This window comes from Chanodichthys erythropterus, chromosome 21 (genome assembly GCF_024489055.1).
Source record: "Chanodichthys erythropterus isolate Z2021 chromosome 21, ASM2448905v1, whole genome shotgun sequence".
Taxonomy (NCBI): Eukaryota; Metazoa; Chordata; class Actinopteri; order Cypriniformes; family Xenocyprididae; genus Chanodichthys; species Chanodichthys erythropterus.
Window position 1 is genome coordinate 13969992 of NC_090241.1, and position 16991 is coordinate 13986982.

The 16991-nt window shown below is 34.9% G+C and overlaps 2 long non-coding RNA genes across 3 annotated transcripts in view; one reads left to right on the forward strand and one right to left on the reverse strand.

The window, feature by feature from the left end:
- LOC137010615 (uncharacterized) overlaps positions 1 to 6345 on the reverse strand; it is a 32442-nt gene extending 26097 nt beyond the window's left edge. The window contains exon 1 of the long non-coding RNA XR_010893387.1: positions 6258 to 6345. This is a non-coding gene — a long non-coding RNA (uncharacterized lncRNA). The remainder of the gene's footprint in view (positions 1 to 6257) is intronic.
- A 4677-nt stretch (positions 6346 to 11022) lies between these two features.
- LOC137011294 (uncharacterized) lies at positions 11023 to 13814 on the forward strand. 2 transcript variants are annotated; one of them, XR_010893468.1, is made up of 3 exons: positions 11023 to 11116; positions 11781 to 12666; positions 12782 to 13814. It is a non-coding gene; the product is annotated as an uncharacterized lncRNA (long non-coding RNA). The 2 variants fall into 2 exon arrangements; XR_010893469.1 differs by having other exon boundaries at positions 11027 to 11116; positions 11795 to 12666.
- Positions 13815 to 16991: the final 3177 nt, after the last annotated feature.

A 16991-nucleotide genomic window follows, 5' to 3' on the forward strand; every position in this document is an offset into this window, starting at 1 on the left:
ATCTCAGGGTCTGGCGGTACCACTTTTAGCATAGCTTAGCATAGTTCATTGAATCTGATTAGACCGTTAGCATTGCGCTTAAAAATGACCAAAGAGTTTTGATATTTTTCCTATTTAAAACTTGACTCTTCTGTATAAATCGTGTACTAAGACCAACGGAAAATGTTGTGATTTTTCTAGGCTGATATGGCTAGGAACTATACTCTCATTCAGGCGTAATAATCAAGGAACTTTGCTGCCGTATCATGGCTGCAGCAGTGCAATGATATTACGCAGCGTCTCTCACAAACGTCTCCATGGTTGCAAGGTACGTTCCCTGTGCAAGCAGGGGCTCACGGGCGCTGCGTAATATCATTGCACTGCTGCAGCCATGGAACGGCAGCAAAGTTCCTTGATTATTACGCCTGAATGAGAGTATAGTTCCTAGCCATATCAGCCTAGAAAATCACAACTTTTTATTTTCCGTTGGTCTTAGTACACGATTTATACAGAAGAGTCAAGTTTTAAATAGGAAAAATATCAAAACTCTTTGGTCATTTTTAAGCGTGATGCTAACGGTCTAATCAGATTCAATGAACTATGCTAAGCTATGCTAAAAGTGGTACCGCCAGAACCGGAGATCGGCTGAATGGATTCGAAAACGGTAAAACTCTAGGGGAGTTGGAAAATGAGCCTATTTTCAAAAAAAGTGGAGTGTTCCTTTAACTATACCTATATAATGTTAAAACACTTTGTCAATTAAAAGAATAAAACATTAATTGCTGGTTACATTTATTTATTGATTGTATTGTTTGATCTATGAATGTGTTCAATTTATGAATTCATGTGTTAACACTTTACATGGTTAAAACATGGTTACATGGTAATGTTCAAATGTATTGGCTTAGTAATTGCACAAAGTAACAATGCTGATGATTTCATGGATGCAGTGTGTTTCTAGCCATTTTCTATCAGAATTTAATGAGGTTTTATATTGGTTTCCACTACATATTTTGATCTGCAAATGTATTAACCAAAGCAACACAAATCCCTATAACAATTAGAATTTATTAAGTTTTATAGCAGAGAATGAAGTGTTTATCAGTTCTGCATGGATTTCAAGGTTATGGACGGTGCACATCTCCATTTCCCGGAGTAAAGGTGAGAAGCAGATTTTAAGATAAAGGTCGAGGTGGTATTTTGGTCTTTATGACGTACCTGTCACGTTCCAGCAACGTACCACTATAACGTCGCCACGACGAAAATGGGAATCACAAAGTTACGTCGCTGGAACGTTATTCGGGACGTCGTTGCAACTAATATGAGCCGATCCAGTTACGTTTTTACAACGTGCCAGTTTGGTCGTTGAGACGTACTCCTCACGTTACAGAGACGTACCACTATAACGTCGCCACGACGAATATGGGAATCACAAAGTTACGTCCCTAGAACGTTATTTGGTACGTCGCTACAACGAATATGGTCCGGTCCAGTTACGTCGTCACAACGTAACTGTGTTAGCTGGGTTGTCGTCAGTTTCTAGTGATGTAAAATATGAACGGAAGTTTACACAGGGTGATTATTTTGACTTTGTTTTGTATTTGAGTTGCTCGCCTTGGAGGTGAGGCGCCTATCTTTAGCGAAGCGGCGCCTCGAGCCGCTTCTCAAACGCACCGCGGCGCGGCTGGTGTAAACACAAGCATTGACTAGAGTGGCCGTGTATCAGCTCCGGTAGCCGCGTCGCAGCCGCAACGAGCCGCACACGCGTGCAGTGTAAACGAGGCTTTACAGGTCTCATACGCCTGTGGCTGCAACACGAAACTGCTGAACACACAACACCCAAAGCGAACACGAGTGACGAGCGACGATGACATGCTAGCTTTTGAATTGTGATGGTTAAAATAAAATACTCTTCAGAACAGGTTAATCATTTGTGAATGTGTCTCCTAAATCAGAAATTGAAAACCAGACACGTTTAACATTTGCATTCAACAAAAATCTAACCAATGTTTGAGTTATGTGAAACACTTTTTTTTACTGAAATGTTTATCAGTAATAATCTCAGTAATAATGTGTTATTTTTTAAAAAAAGACTACAATTTTTTGACTAAAACTAGACTAAAATTAAAAGACTTTTATTCGACTAAAACTTGACTAAGATACCTTGAGTTTTCTTTTGACTAAAACTAGACTAAAATGATGAGATGTTTAGTCGACTAAAACTTGACTAACAAAAAAAGATATGTGAATGACTAAATATGACTAAAACTAACAAGGACATTTGGCACAAGACTAAGACTAAATTAAAAATAGGTGACGAAATTAACACTACAATGTACTGCGGTCACGCCATCTGCGCTTCGGAGAAACGTGGTCACGCCGTCTATGCTTTAAAATGTATGGCGCGTCTACATGAGGTTGCGTGGTAGGTGTTTCATGTCGGTAAAAATATTTTTAAAATTCATTAAAAAATAAATAAAATCAAACTGTTTACTGCAAACTTCACATGATATACATGTTCCCAAGAACCACTGTGGTGATTGTCATGTTCTTTTACTGTTTTATTATTTAATAATTACATGCCAAATTTATGACACATATGGTTTACGTTGCTATACAGACACATTTTAAAAATTCATAAAAATATGAAATCAATTTGTTTTCTGCAAATTCCACCTGATTCTTGTTCTACATCTCCCCAAGAACCACTGTTGTGATTTTCATGTTCTTTTACTGTTTTATTATTTAATAATTACATGCCAAAATTATGACAAATATGGTTTATGTTGCTATACAGACATTTTAAAAATTCATAAAAATATGAAATCAATTTATTTTCTGCAAACTCCACCTGATTCTTGTTCTACATCTCCCCAAGAACCACTCTGATGATTTTCATGTTCTTTTACTGTTTTATTATTTAATAATTACATGCCAAAGTTATGACAAATATGGTTTATGTTGCTATACAGACATTTTAAAAATTCATAAAAATATGAAATCAATTTGTTTTCTGCAAACTCCACCTTATTCTTGTTCTACATCTCCCCAAGAACCACTCTGATGATTTTCATGTTCTTTTACTGTTTTATTATTTAATAATTACATGCCAAATTTATGAAAAATATGGTTTATGTTGCTATACAGACACATTTTAAAAATTCAAAAAATATGAAATAAATTTGTTTTCTGCAAACTTCACATGATTCTTGTTCTACATCTCCCCAAGAACCACTGTGGTGATTTTCATGTTGTTTAACTTTTTCATTGTTCTCTGACATCTGTATGGAAAAGATATTTCATTATGACCCCTTTCAAGTCAACAAAACATATTGTACTGTCACCCCAAAAATGTATAGAGGAATTTATATATATATATATATATATATATATATATATATATATATATATATATATATATATATATATATATATATATGGTAACACTTTAGAATAACTCACACTATGAAGCATTAAGAGTTAGTAAATAGTTAATTTATAATTTATAAAGCATTAATGAACATTAGTAAGCAGTTTTTTCAAATACACCTATAAATGCTTTGTTCTTGATTTATAATCATATCTATAATGAGCTTAATAATTGTATTTTCATACTTTATGAATGATCAATTTATCACTTCTGAAGTATTACATTATACACAAACCAGTTATTTAGGAATTGTCAGTGATTCATAAGATCATTTATAAAGTGTAAGTAAATGATTAATAAACAATTTAAATGTACATTTATGCATCTTACATTTACATTTATGCATCTTACATTTATGCATATATAGTAATAGTTACTCAGTGTGTTAATAAATGCTTTATTAACACATATTTTCTAACTGTAATTCATGATTAATTCAGGTAGTTATTAAACATTTAGAAGTGTTCAGTTAACTATTTTTGTGAGCTCATCTAAAGTGAGAACTATTTATGCCCCGTAAAGCTTTACAAAGGAGATTTAAAGGATACATGAACATATTTATTTCAAGGGGGAAAAAAATGAAACTTTACGATGCGTAACTTGATATAAAATTAAAAGTAAACCTCTTCAATTTCACAGTAAATAAAAATCCCTGTACTCCTCCAGAAAACATAACTGTACAGTAAAATGAAACTAAGCCTATGCAATCTGATATAAAAATTACTTTCTGTAAAGTGTAAACGTTGCTGAATAAAGATTTACCAGTGCCAACACTGGATTACAGGAGTGCCAAAATACAACAAATAATGTTTTTATAAAACAATAATAATGTAATAAAATATTTCACAGTGTCAAAACTACCTCAGTAGTAACTTTAAAACATTAGAGAACAGCACAGAAGATCACTGAGCCTTTAAATCTCCTTTGTAAGAACATGAAAATGACAACAGTGGTTCTTGGGGAGATGTAGAACAAGAATCAGGTGGAGTTTGCAGAAAACAAATTGATTTCACATTTTTATTATTTTTTTTAAATGTGTCTGTATAGCAACGTAAACCATATTTGTCATAACTTTGGCATGTAATTATTAAATAATAAAACAGTAAAAGAACATGAAAATCACCACAGTGGTTCTTGGGGAGATGTAGAACAAGAATCAGGTGGAGTTTGCAGAAAACAAATTGATTTCACATTTTTATTATTTTTTTAAAATGTGTCTGTATAGCAACGTAAACCATATTTGTCATAACATTGGCATGTAATTATTAAATAATAAAACAGTAAAAGAACATGAAAATCACCACAGTGGTTCTTGGGGAGATGTAGAACAAGAATCAGGTGGAGTTTGCAGAAAACAAATTGATTTCATATTTTTATGAATTTTTAAAATGTGTCTGTATAGCAAAATAAACCATATTTGTCATAAATTTGGCATGTAATTATTAAATAATAAAACAGTAAAAGAACATGAAAATCACCACAGTGGTTCTTGGGGAGATGTAGAACAAGAATCAGGTGGAGTTTGCAGAAAACAAATTGATTTCATATTTTTATTAATTTTTAAATGTGTCTGTATAGCAAACCATATTTGTCATATCTTTGACATGTAATTATTAAATAATAAAACAGTAAAAGAACATGAAAATCATCAGAGTGGTTCTTGGGGAGATGTAGAACAAGAATCAGGTGAAGTTTGCAGAAAACAAATTGATTTCACATTTTTATTAATTTTTTAAATGTGTCTGTATAGCAAACCATATTTGTCATAACTTTGGCATGTAATTATTTAATAATAAAACAGTAAAAGAACATGAAAATCACAACAGTGGTTCTTGTGGAGATGTAGAACAAGAATCAGGTGGAGTTTGCAGAAAACAAATTGATTTCATATTTTTATTAATTTTTAAATGTGTCTGTATAGCAAACCATATTTGTCATATCTTTGACATGTAATTATTAAATAATAAAACAGTAAAAGAACATGAAAATCATCACAGTGGTTCTTGGGGAGATGTAGAACAAGAATCATGTGAAGTTTGTAGAAAACAAATTGATTTCATATTTTTATGAATATTTTAAATGTCTGTATAGCAACGTAAACCATATATGTCATAAATTTGGCATGTAATTATTAAATAATAAAACAGTAAAAGAACATGAAAATCACCACAGTGGTTCTTGGGAAGATGTAGAACAAGAATCATGTGACGTTTGCAGAAAACAAATTGATTTCATATTTTTATGAATTTTTAAAATGTGTCTGTATAGCAACGTAAACCATATTTGTCATAACTTTGGCATGTAATTATTAAATAATAAAACTAAAAGAACATGAAAATCACCACAGTGGTTCTTGGGGAGATGTAGAACAAGAATCAGGTGGAATTTGCAGAAAACAAATTGATTTCATATTTTTATGAATTTTTAAGATGTGTCTGTATAGCAACGTAAACCATATATGTCATAAATTTGGCATGTAATTATTAAATAATAAAACAGTAAAAGAACATGAAAATCACAACAGTGGTTCTTGGGGAGATGTAGAACAAGAATCATGTGAATCATTTTATTTATTTTTTTAATGAATTTTAAAAATATTTTTACCGACACGAAACACCTACCACGCAACCTCATGTAGACGCGCCATACATTTTAAAGCATAGATGGTGTGACCGCGTTTCTCCGAAGCGCAGATGGCGTGACCGCAGTAACAAACGTTTACCAGAAGACAGTCGTATAAAATGATTACACAATATAAATTTCCCAATGCTATAACATGAAAACATCTACATGTACTTCCTCGTAATCATAATATATTAACAATCAAAAATAATCTAACTCTACTTACAGGCAGTGCCTCGTTAAGAGTTGTTAATCCGATGGACTGACACAGCAAATTAAAGTGCGCTACCATGTGCTTTGCACGTTGTTCTTTTTGAACCCCAGAAACTGAATAAAACATATTAAATTTGCAGAATATAAAACTACCAGTAGAGGGAGCAAAAACACCAAAACAGGCAAAGCCAGAACACTGTTGAGTTATTTTGAGGGGACAGCAAATTTACACAGTTATACAAGCTGTACACTCACTACTTTACAGTACCACATTGTCATTTCTTCAGTGTTGATCGCTTGAAAAGATATAATAAAATATTTACAAAAAGGGTGTACTCACTTCTGTGAGATACTGTGTGTATATATATATATATATATATATATATATATATATATATATATATATATATATATATATATATATATATAGTGGGTACGGAAAGTATTCAGACCCCCATTACATTTTTCACTCTTTTTTATATTGCAGGGTCTCAGTACATAGGACCATGTGATATTTCAGTTTTTCTTTTTTAATAAATCTGCAAAAATGTCAACAAATCTGTGTATTTTTCTGTCAATATGGGGTGCTGTGTGTACATTAATAAGGAAAAAAATTTAACTTAAATGATTTTAGCAAATGGCTACAATATAACAAAGAGTAAAAAATGTAAGGGGGTCTGAACACTTTCCGTACCCACTGTATATAGGATGAGTGTCAGAGCATCTACATAAGTGCAATGGCTTCTAAAATAAACAAACAAAACTGAAAGCTAAATTAGAGCTCACTGCAAACAGTTTGTTATGTTATCAATAGCTGATGTGAAACCAGTGAGGTAAAGTGGAGAAAAGCAGAAGCTTGTGATTTCACAAACCAATAAAACAAGACTAATGATCAGCAGGGGTGGAGCTAAATTGTCAGCTTGCCCACCCTGTCAGATCCATGGAAATAAATGTTTTTTTTGTTGTTGTTGTTTTTTGTTTTTTTACAATTAAACAATTTTCTTAATGTTTTTCTATTCCTCAGTAATTATTTTAAATGTGATTTGTTTTGTCATGCATTAGTGGCGCGTTGCTGCCACATACATATTATTTTTCCACTCAATTATGTCGTTCAAACGACATCTTTTCTCGTTCAAACGACATATTATGTCGTTTAAACATCTTTTCTCGTTCAAACGACATATTATGTCGTTCAAACGACATCTTTTCTCGTTCAAACGACATATTATTTCGTTCAAACGACATCTTTTCTCGTTCAAACAACAGATTTATGTCGTTCAGACGACATCTTTTGTCGTTAAAACAACATATTTTGTACGTGACGTGTACGAGAAATACCTTTATCTGATCTATAATAGAGAATATAGACTAGATCAGTGCCTTTATCACACTTCCGCACTCGAAAAGCAGAAGCAAATATAGTGTAAAATACCTTTCGATGCCTGGATCGATGGCAGTGCAAAGTAATGAACACAATATTATTGTTTTATTGGCCTATATGCAGTTTCTAATAGCCTAATAAAGCACAATTTTATCATTTAGCATTCCTTATTTTCTGGAAAATATAGGTTTATTGGCCTCAATGAGTCTGAGACTCCCGGTCAGAGATTGTGTCTCAGACGACATTAAATATTTTGTGAATATTTGTAAATTAAACGAAATTAGAAAGAAGAAAAAAAGAAAAGAAAAAAAAAATCCCATAGTTTTAGGCTATAGCCTATAGATGAAACAACAAAATATGAGGATTCTTGCATGTAGCGCTTGTGTGAAAAGAATAAATAGCCTATTCCTAGGCATACACAAAATATATTAAACCTAAATAATGAACATATTAAGAAAATGAAAGAAAAAAAACTGCGACAAGTAGGCTAGACCATCGATGAGTTTCGATTCATTTTTGAGAAGCAAGTCCAAGGAAATGAATTGCTTGTCTTTATTTTTCAAGCAATATTATTGTGAGTGTACAAAAATAATAGTTATACCTGCAGATTTGAATGGTGTTTCTCTTATGACCATAAATGTCTGAGTATTTTAATTGTTTCCGCTTTTATAAGAAAATTCAAATGAACACACCGGCGCCACACGCGCACACGCAAGGCTCAGTTTTAGTAGCTACTTGACATTGCAGCCTGTTTATTGTCAAAATAAAATACAGTCAGCCAAATATAGAAAAAGTTACTCTGCTAATTTATAGTCTGTGTATAATCAGAACGTTTGGCTAAATAATAAATAGGCTATAGGCTTTTTAAAATCCAAAAACTGCACATTTGGATTTATGCCAAATGGGTTTCTATTTCAGTTTAGCTTTAAATTAATTCGTTTTGGCTTGACGTTTATATATTATATTTTTCATTCTTGTTCTGTTTTTCTGAATACCATTAAATTGAAAAGATTTGTAGCGCAAGGGGAACTAAAATAGCCTATGTAGTGATGCCCCCTATGGGATTAAAATGCCAACCTGGAAACGAGATTTTTACAAAAAATATGCAAAACATGCAAATTTAGGCTATTTCCACAACAAATCCTTTAAATTGTTCTATGCAAATAAAATTAATTATATTGGCATTCATTAACCTATATTTTAAGCGAAACAACAACAGCCTAAAATTGCTAAATTTTGTTATAATATTCATTCTAATTTAATTTCTAAGTTAATTTTACTGTACAAATGCAGAGTAAAAAAAAAATAGTGTTTAAAAGATTACATATATTGGAAAAAAATGGTAAGTAAATGTTAGCCACATAAAATATAGGTTAGCTAATGAATGCAAATATAATTTGTTTATTTTGACAATAGGCTGCGATGCCAAGTGCTACTAACTGATGTGCGCGTGAGGCGCCGGCGCGTTCATTTGCATTTTCTTATAAAAGCGGAAACAATTAAAATACTCAGACATTTATGGTCATAAGAGTAACACCATTCGAATCTGTAGGTATAACTATTATTTTTGTACACTCAACATACCATTGCTTGAAAAATAAAGACAAGCAATTCCTTTCCGTGAACTTGCTTCTCAAAAATGAATCGAAATGGTCTACTTGTCGCAGTTTTTTTTCTTTCATTTTCTTAATATGTTAATTATTTAGGTTTAATATATTTCGTGTATACCTAGCTATATAGGAATAGGCTATTTATTCCTTTTATAAGATTTCATCTTGTTTTTTTCTCCGTTCACAGAAGCGCTGCATGTGATGCAAAGAATCCTCATGTTTTGTTGTTTCATCTAGGCCTATATGTATTAGCCTGGTAATACCAGACTCTGCTACTTCACTTTGCTTCGTAGACAGAGTCTGGAATGGCATAATAGAGAAGTGTTTTCTCTCTCGCCAGGGGGCGCTTGTCTGAAGTTTAAAATCATTGGTTACCCGTAAGCCAATCAGATACGTTTAGTTATGACGTATGTTATGTGCATGTACAGCCGCATCGAAGCACAGACATCATGCATCGAACTCAAATCTATGATTGAACTTCCACTGTAAACCTGTTGTAAACACATGATAAAACAAATGTTTATCAAACACTCTTCTTGTTCTGGCTTCAGTTTGAAAAAGAGTTGAATGTTCTCCATAACAGAGCGAATTGCATCCCGTGTCTCGTTTCCCATTTCCGCGGTCGTTTCGGTTTTCGATTTCTCTAACCTACAATGTAAAACTCGGCGCTTAGCATCTACGTCACGGCTCTCAGCCCGCCCTCTGTTCGTTGATTGGCCCGGCTGTTTCCAGACCGGTGGTAAACAGAAAGCTCTGACGCTGGCTGCGTCCGAAACCGCCTACTTCTCTACTATTTAGTAGGGGAAAAGCAGTAGGCGAGCGAATAAGTATGTCAGAAGCAAAAAGAGTAGGCGAAAATTACCTAGGTGACGTAATAATTCTCGCGAGATTCGGCCGTGCGCCTACTTAAAGTGCGTCCGAAACCGCCTACTTACCTACTATACAATAGGGGAAAAGCAGTAGGCGAGCAAATAAGTATGCCAGAAACCAAAGTAATCATAAATAAGTAGTCGAGAAGTTCCCGGATGGCCTACTGCTTCCGCCCAGATTCTGAAGTGTTCCTCGATGGATACTTTTCTATCCCAGGAGGCCACGGGAGAGGATACGTCATATCAGAAAAGCGACGCGATGCTAGGCTTGTTTGAGATGCGCCTGGCCTCGCCTGAAGTTCAGCCGAGAGTAGGCGGCTGCAGTGAGGGGAGGAGTGAAAAAAGTGCAGGCAAGACGGACAATTCTCCTTTCTCGTAGTGCATCAGACACCTGCGAGATTAAGGTGGATATCGCGGGATTCACACTTGTGCACTGTGTTGCTGATAAACTGGATGTAATTTACATTCTGTTGCTTTTATATGAAAATAAACATAATGAACAAGACACCCAAAGTACTTGATATTTATTTCCATTCGAAGGATGTGTGTATCAATCATTTTTATTTTAATTACAGACATGTTTTTATATATTTTTATAAATATGATAACAATCACATAACCCCCAGAGAGATCGCACTGTCAGAGACTTTTGGAATATTCACACATAATGTATACGCATAAAATCATGGTATTAGTGTTTCAAAATCAAACATTTTAAAAGAGATCAATACATCACGGTTGTTTAAACCAATAAGCTTTAAGCTGTGTCGTCATCAAGTCGTTTCCCATCGTGCTTTTGGTCAGTGCAGTCGGTGGAGAGGAACTGCGCTCGACTGCAGAATCCGACACGTCCGCCTCGCCCTCGCGAGAGGTTTTTGACACACGTCAGCATGACATCAGAGCAAGGCGGACCACCCTCGGACACATTTCTAACCGGCATGCATCTCGCGGTGATCACCGGTGATCGGTTCTGCGCAGAATTTGCTCATCTCAAACAAGCCTGCTGTCAAATGTGAGTATTGAAAACCAAAAACACATTTGTTGAGCTACTGTAGAGTAAACTGCTGAATGTGTAAAGATGCTAGACAGTATAGTTGTGATTTTACTGTAAAAAACATGTTTTATTTTGTATAACGTTAGATAACAGGGAGCTCTAGTAAACACACATAACTTAATTCTCCGAAGAGGATACATCTTAAAGCTTCTTACTAAATGTTTATTTAACATCTGACAGGAAAATATTAAGAATATATAAAGTATTATGACTTATGCATGATGGATTATGTTCCATAAGTGGTGTGTGTGTGCTATTATGTAGAATTCACTGTTGTCAACACTGTTTACATTACATGAATGCAAGTAATGTAAATAAACAAATGTACACTTAACTAGACAGATATAAGTTATCTATTTTATTTGTCTGTTAGTACTTTTAATAAAACAAGGAACATCATTTGTGTTGGATAAAAAGTGAGTTAAAACAAATCTTCAACTACCTCAAAATTTAGGGATTTGTAGATTTGAGCACATAAATCTCAGAGGAAACTTGAATCTTGTCTGATGTTACAGGGACAGAAATGAATACAAAGTCTATTTAAATCTTAAGTTGTAGTTTATTTTAATTATTGTAATTTCAAACAGAGTTATTACAGTATTTTTCTTATTCTTGATGTCAGTGCATTTGTTGCAGAGCTTTGTGTTGGAGCAGGACCTACAAGGAAAGATGACAGTGGCATTTGTGAAAAAAAGGAAAACCTGAAACAAAAATATAAAGTTCATTTTGTTACTTCTAATACAGAAATAAGATAACATTGTACTGCTAAAATGACTGCTTTTGTATTATGATTGTGTATTTTTGTAGGATGTGAAATGTCCTCAGACGGGTGTGAGCACTGAGGATGGAGAGACACAGCAGATCCTGGGAATGGTTCAGTGTCATGGATGAGACTCTCCATCACTCCTCCTGCCCTTACTGCCTCATCTGACCTGATGTTGATGTGATTTCTTCATCCTCAGTGAGCCCAGAGCCAGCGAGAGCATCTAGACAAAGACCAAACAGTGAGGATGTGATTTTGGTCAAGTTTGTTCTGCTGGTTTCAGTTCATACACTGAAGCTTCAAAAGCATCATCAAATAATGTCATGAAGCTTCTGGACGTCAGGCTCCATTGACTGATATTGTAGAAACTAGCTGGACAAACTTGATCAAAATCAACGTTTGTGTTCAGAAAAAAAATAAAATAAATGAACACAGGGATTGAACAGCGTGAAGGCAAGTGAATAATGACTGAATTTATTTGTTTGGGTGAACTAACCCTTTATGCCTCCAAATAGCGTTTGTGCTCGAAACACTAACAAAAAAGGATTTAAAAAAAATCTAATTTACATTTGGCAGATGCTGTTATCTAAAGTGACTAACAGTGCTCTTATTACAGGGATGATCCCGTTGGAGCAACCTGGAGTAAAGTGTCTGGATCAAGCACACACTGGTGGAGACGCTGCAGAGTTCAAACCAGCAACCTTCTGCTGACCAGCTCAGTGGTTTAGGCCATCACACCACAAAAGTAATGAAGCTACAAAAGAAATCATCATGTAATTGTAAAAATATGAAATGAAGTATGGCAAGAAACTGAATGCTGACATGAATGAATTGTAAAATGTTTTAATCTGTTTATTCAGTCATGCTGATGGAGAGCACATGAATGTTTGCAGCAGACACAGCAGAGACAGATTGTCCCGCACATATTCTCCCACTCTTGCTTCAAGCTTGTGGGGTTCAGAGGATCATCATCATGGTCTTCCTCATCCTCTGGATCAACGATGTCCCCATTGAGAAGAGCAGCGGTGAGGGACATGATGGATGAAGGTGTTCATCAGCTGCTTCATCAGAATAAAGCTGCAGAATCGGCACAGCTGTGTGAGATGGCAGCAGGACTGTAAATACCTGATTGTTAGATCAATAAATTTGAATAAAGCTTTGTTTCATGTGTTGTTGACTTGTACATGCATTTATTTAATTATTGTCATTATTACTTTTATTAATTCTTTACTTATTAATTATGCTATTATCAGTAAATGTATATATTTTATTACTTCATGCCTTCATTGACTGTAAATGGAGATGTATTCACATCAGCTGTATTTGTCTAGTGTGTGTTCATGCACAGCTGTCATATAACAAAACATTACATTTTGCTTGTTTTACTAAAGAAGTAATATGAAAAGTAATATAATTAAGTTTTGGTTTATGGTTAATGTTGGGGTGTACTAGCAAAGCAATTCATTCTGAGGTAATCTTAATTTCAAGTAGATTTTACTTACATTTTTTGAGTATAAAATTCAACAGTCTTCTTCAAAGGCGAGATCTTCGAGCAGCTGCTGATGTCTTCTTTGTGCAGACATTGCTAACACTGAGGAAAACTGCACTAGGTGGGGTTGTGGAGTTACTGGTGCTGTGAGGTGTTAGTGCACCTGTCACTCATCTTTATTTTATTGCAGGACCTATAATAACATACAAGATCAGGGAAAATACCAGTTGTAACTTTAACAATGAACAATGATGAAAAAAAAAAAACATAATGTGTTTGTATACATCATCGTTTGAAATTATATACACATAAAGCATGATGACAAGGTTAAATATTTTGAATGCATAAAAGTATTTATTATTTGTAAGCCTGAGGGATGAAACTAGAGCTAATTCAACAAGAAAAAGGGGAAAAATTTTGATTTATGCTTGTGGATGGACATTTTTGCATATAAAATAAAGAAATTAATAACATATTCACACGAATTTGGGTATTTGTAACAAAAAATAAACTCACATTATAAAAATATAAGAACTTTATATTAACCCAAAATATATTAGTTGTAGCCTACTACAATTACAAAATTACTGGCAGTTGTTTCTTCAACAAGACCACAAAATAAGCAGTTTATCAATATCAAGATATTAGCAGGTAGAAGAATTAAACCTGTAATTCATATCTTTTAAGTTGTTGCACTTGTGATAACGTCGTAGGTCACATGATAACGTCAACATGGCGGATTATTTTCGGATCTCGCATACTCAACGAGATTTGGCTGTTAGGTACCTACTCTTTTGGCGCTCGTTAAGTAAGTACTTATTGAAATTAAGTACCTACTCATTGAGTAGGCGGTTTCGGACGCAGCCGCTAGGCTTAGGCTTGTTTGAGATGAGCAAATTCTGCGCAGAATCGATCAACGGTGATCACCGCGAGATGCATGCCGGTTAGAAATGTGTCCGAGGGTGGTCCACCTTGCTCTGATGTCATGCTGACGTGTGTCAAAAACCTCTCGCGAGGGCGAGGCGGACGTGTCGGATTCTGCAGTCGAGCGCAGTTGCTCTCCACCGACTGCGCTGACCAAAAGCACGATGGGAAACGACTTGATGACGACACAGCTTAAAGCTTATTGGTTTAAACAACCGTGATGTATTGATCTCTTTTAAAATGTTTGATTTTGAAAGACTAAAACCATGATTTTATGCGTATAAATTATGTGTGAATATTCCAAAAGTCTCTGACAGTGCGATCTCTCTATGGGTTATGCGATTGTTATCATATTTATAAAAATATATAAAAACATGTCTGTAATTACAATAAAAATGATTGATACACACATCCTTCGAATGGAAATAAATATCAAGTAGGCTACTTTGGGTGTTTTGTTCATTATGTTTATTTTAATTTAAAAGCAACAGAACGTAAATTACATCCAGTTTATCAGCAACACAGCGCACAAGTGTGAATCCCGCGATATCCGCCTTTGATCTCGCAGGTGTCTGATGCACTACGAGAACGGAGAATGGACTATATGCACGGGTTACTTCCTGGTTGTCGTTAAGCCAGCTCGAGCACTTCCGGTGAACTGTTGCTGTTCATTCTGTAGTCGTTGTACATCGACACAAAACCATCTATGGTTGACTTTTAAATGTTGTATTTATATTTTAATGCAGTTATTACATTTACCTAATTTGCCAATAAACCAGTTTTATTGATTGCAATAAAGACGAAGCTATTGGGACTGTTTAAAAATGCCGTGTCTGTAATTAGACACGCACACACATTTTTTCCCCAGCACTTCAAATGTTATTTTTAATGCGATGACCACAAACATTATTTGTTCATCCTTCTGAGATTGTCCCCATTGTAAAACCGAACGTTTAAAAATGTAGGAAATTTAACATTTGATAGAAAACACTTATTTAAAAATAAAAAAAGACAGTAATTAGCACTTTACTCAGCAGGTGGCGGCAAGTAGCATTTATTTGCGCACATATCAGCCATTTCCTCTAAACGTTTTTCACTTCGTTTTTGACTAAATATTAAACATTATAAAATAACTAGGTTTGAAAAAACATTTTGTCAATGTTAAGTATGAAATACTCACAAAATCTTATGAAAAACAATAACTTTTATTGTGAATTAATTACACAGAAAGCGAGCACCACGCTCTCCCTTTGTAATCACAGCAGCTGTCAGTCAGTGCAGCGCAAGATCAATGATTTCAGCACACTTGTGAAAACACATTTTATTCAATTAATCTAACTAAAGTGCACAATAAATATTTAATTTTTGAAGCTTTTTTTCACATAAAAGTGTGAAAACTAATGGTCGAATTGAATTTAGCCGAGGAGGAACATTGAGTTACGTCTTTATTCATTTATTTTCTATGCTGTCTTACGTTTGAATAACTAAATTAATGCTATGCCTGACTATTTAAGTGACTATATTCTGATTATAAACTAAGTATTACACTACTGATGCTCAACACACCAGCAAATGACATCTCACCGGAAGTTTTCGAGCTGGCTTATATTAATGCGGAAGTTCTAAAGAACGCTCCGTGCATATAGTCCATTGTCCATCTTGCCTGCACTTTTTTCACTCCTCCCCTCACTGCAGCCGCCTACTCTCGGCTGAACTTCAGGCGAGGCTAGGTGCATCTCAAACAAGCCTCAAACAAAGCCTCTTGTTTGAGATGCGCCTAGCCTCGCCTGAAGTTCAGCCGAGAGTAGGTGGCTGCAGTGAGGGGAGGAGTGAAAAAAGTGCAGGCAAGACGGACAATCTCCGTTCTCGTAGTGCATCAGACACCTGCGAGATCAAAGGCGGATATCGCGGGATTCACACTTGTGCGCTGTGTTGCTGATAAACTGGACGTAATTTACGTTCTGTTGCTTTTATATGCAAATAAACATAATGAACAATACACCCAAAGTACTTGTTATTTATTTCCATTCGAAGGATGTGTGTATCAATCATTTTTATTTTAATTACAGACATGTTTTTATATATTTTTATAAATATGATAACAATCACATAACCCATAGAGAGATTGCACTGTCAGAGACTTTTGGAATATTCACACATAATTTTTACGCGTAAAATCATGGTGTTAGTGTTTTAAAATCAAACATTTTTAAAAGAGATCAATACATCACGGTTGTTTAAACCAATAAGCTTTAAGCCATGTCGTCAGCAAGTCGTTTCCCATCATGCTTTTGGTCAGTGCAGTCGGTGGAGAGGAACTGCGCTCGACTGCAGAATCCGACACGTCCGCCTCGCCCTCGCGAGAGGTTTTTGACACACGTCAGCATGACATCAGAGCAAGGCGGACCACCCTCGGACACATTTCTAACCGGCATGCATCTCGCGGTGATCACCGGTGATCGGTTCTGCGCAGAATTTGCTCATCTCAAACAAGCCTGCTGTCGCAGACTGAGTAGTACAGAAGCGAAATGAAATTGAGCGGAAGTAGGAAGTCTGACGTAGTCAGGCTATGTATAGCCTAAAACTAAACCCATGGGATTTTTTTCTTCATTCTAATTTCATTTAATTCTAATTTAACAATCTTGTTGGGTAATGAA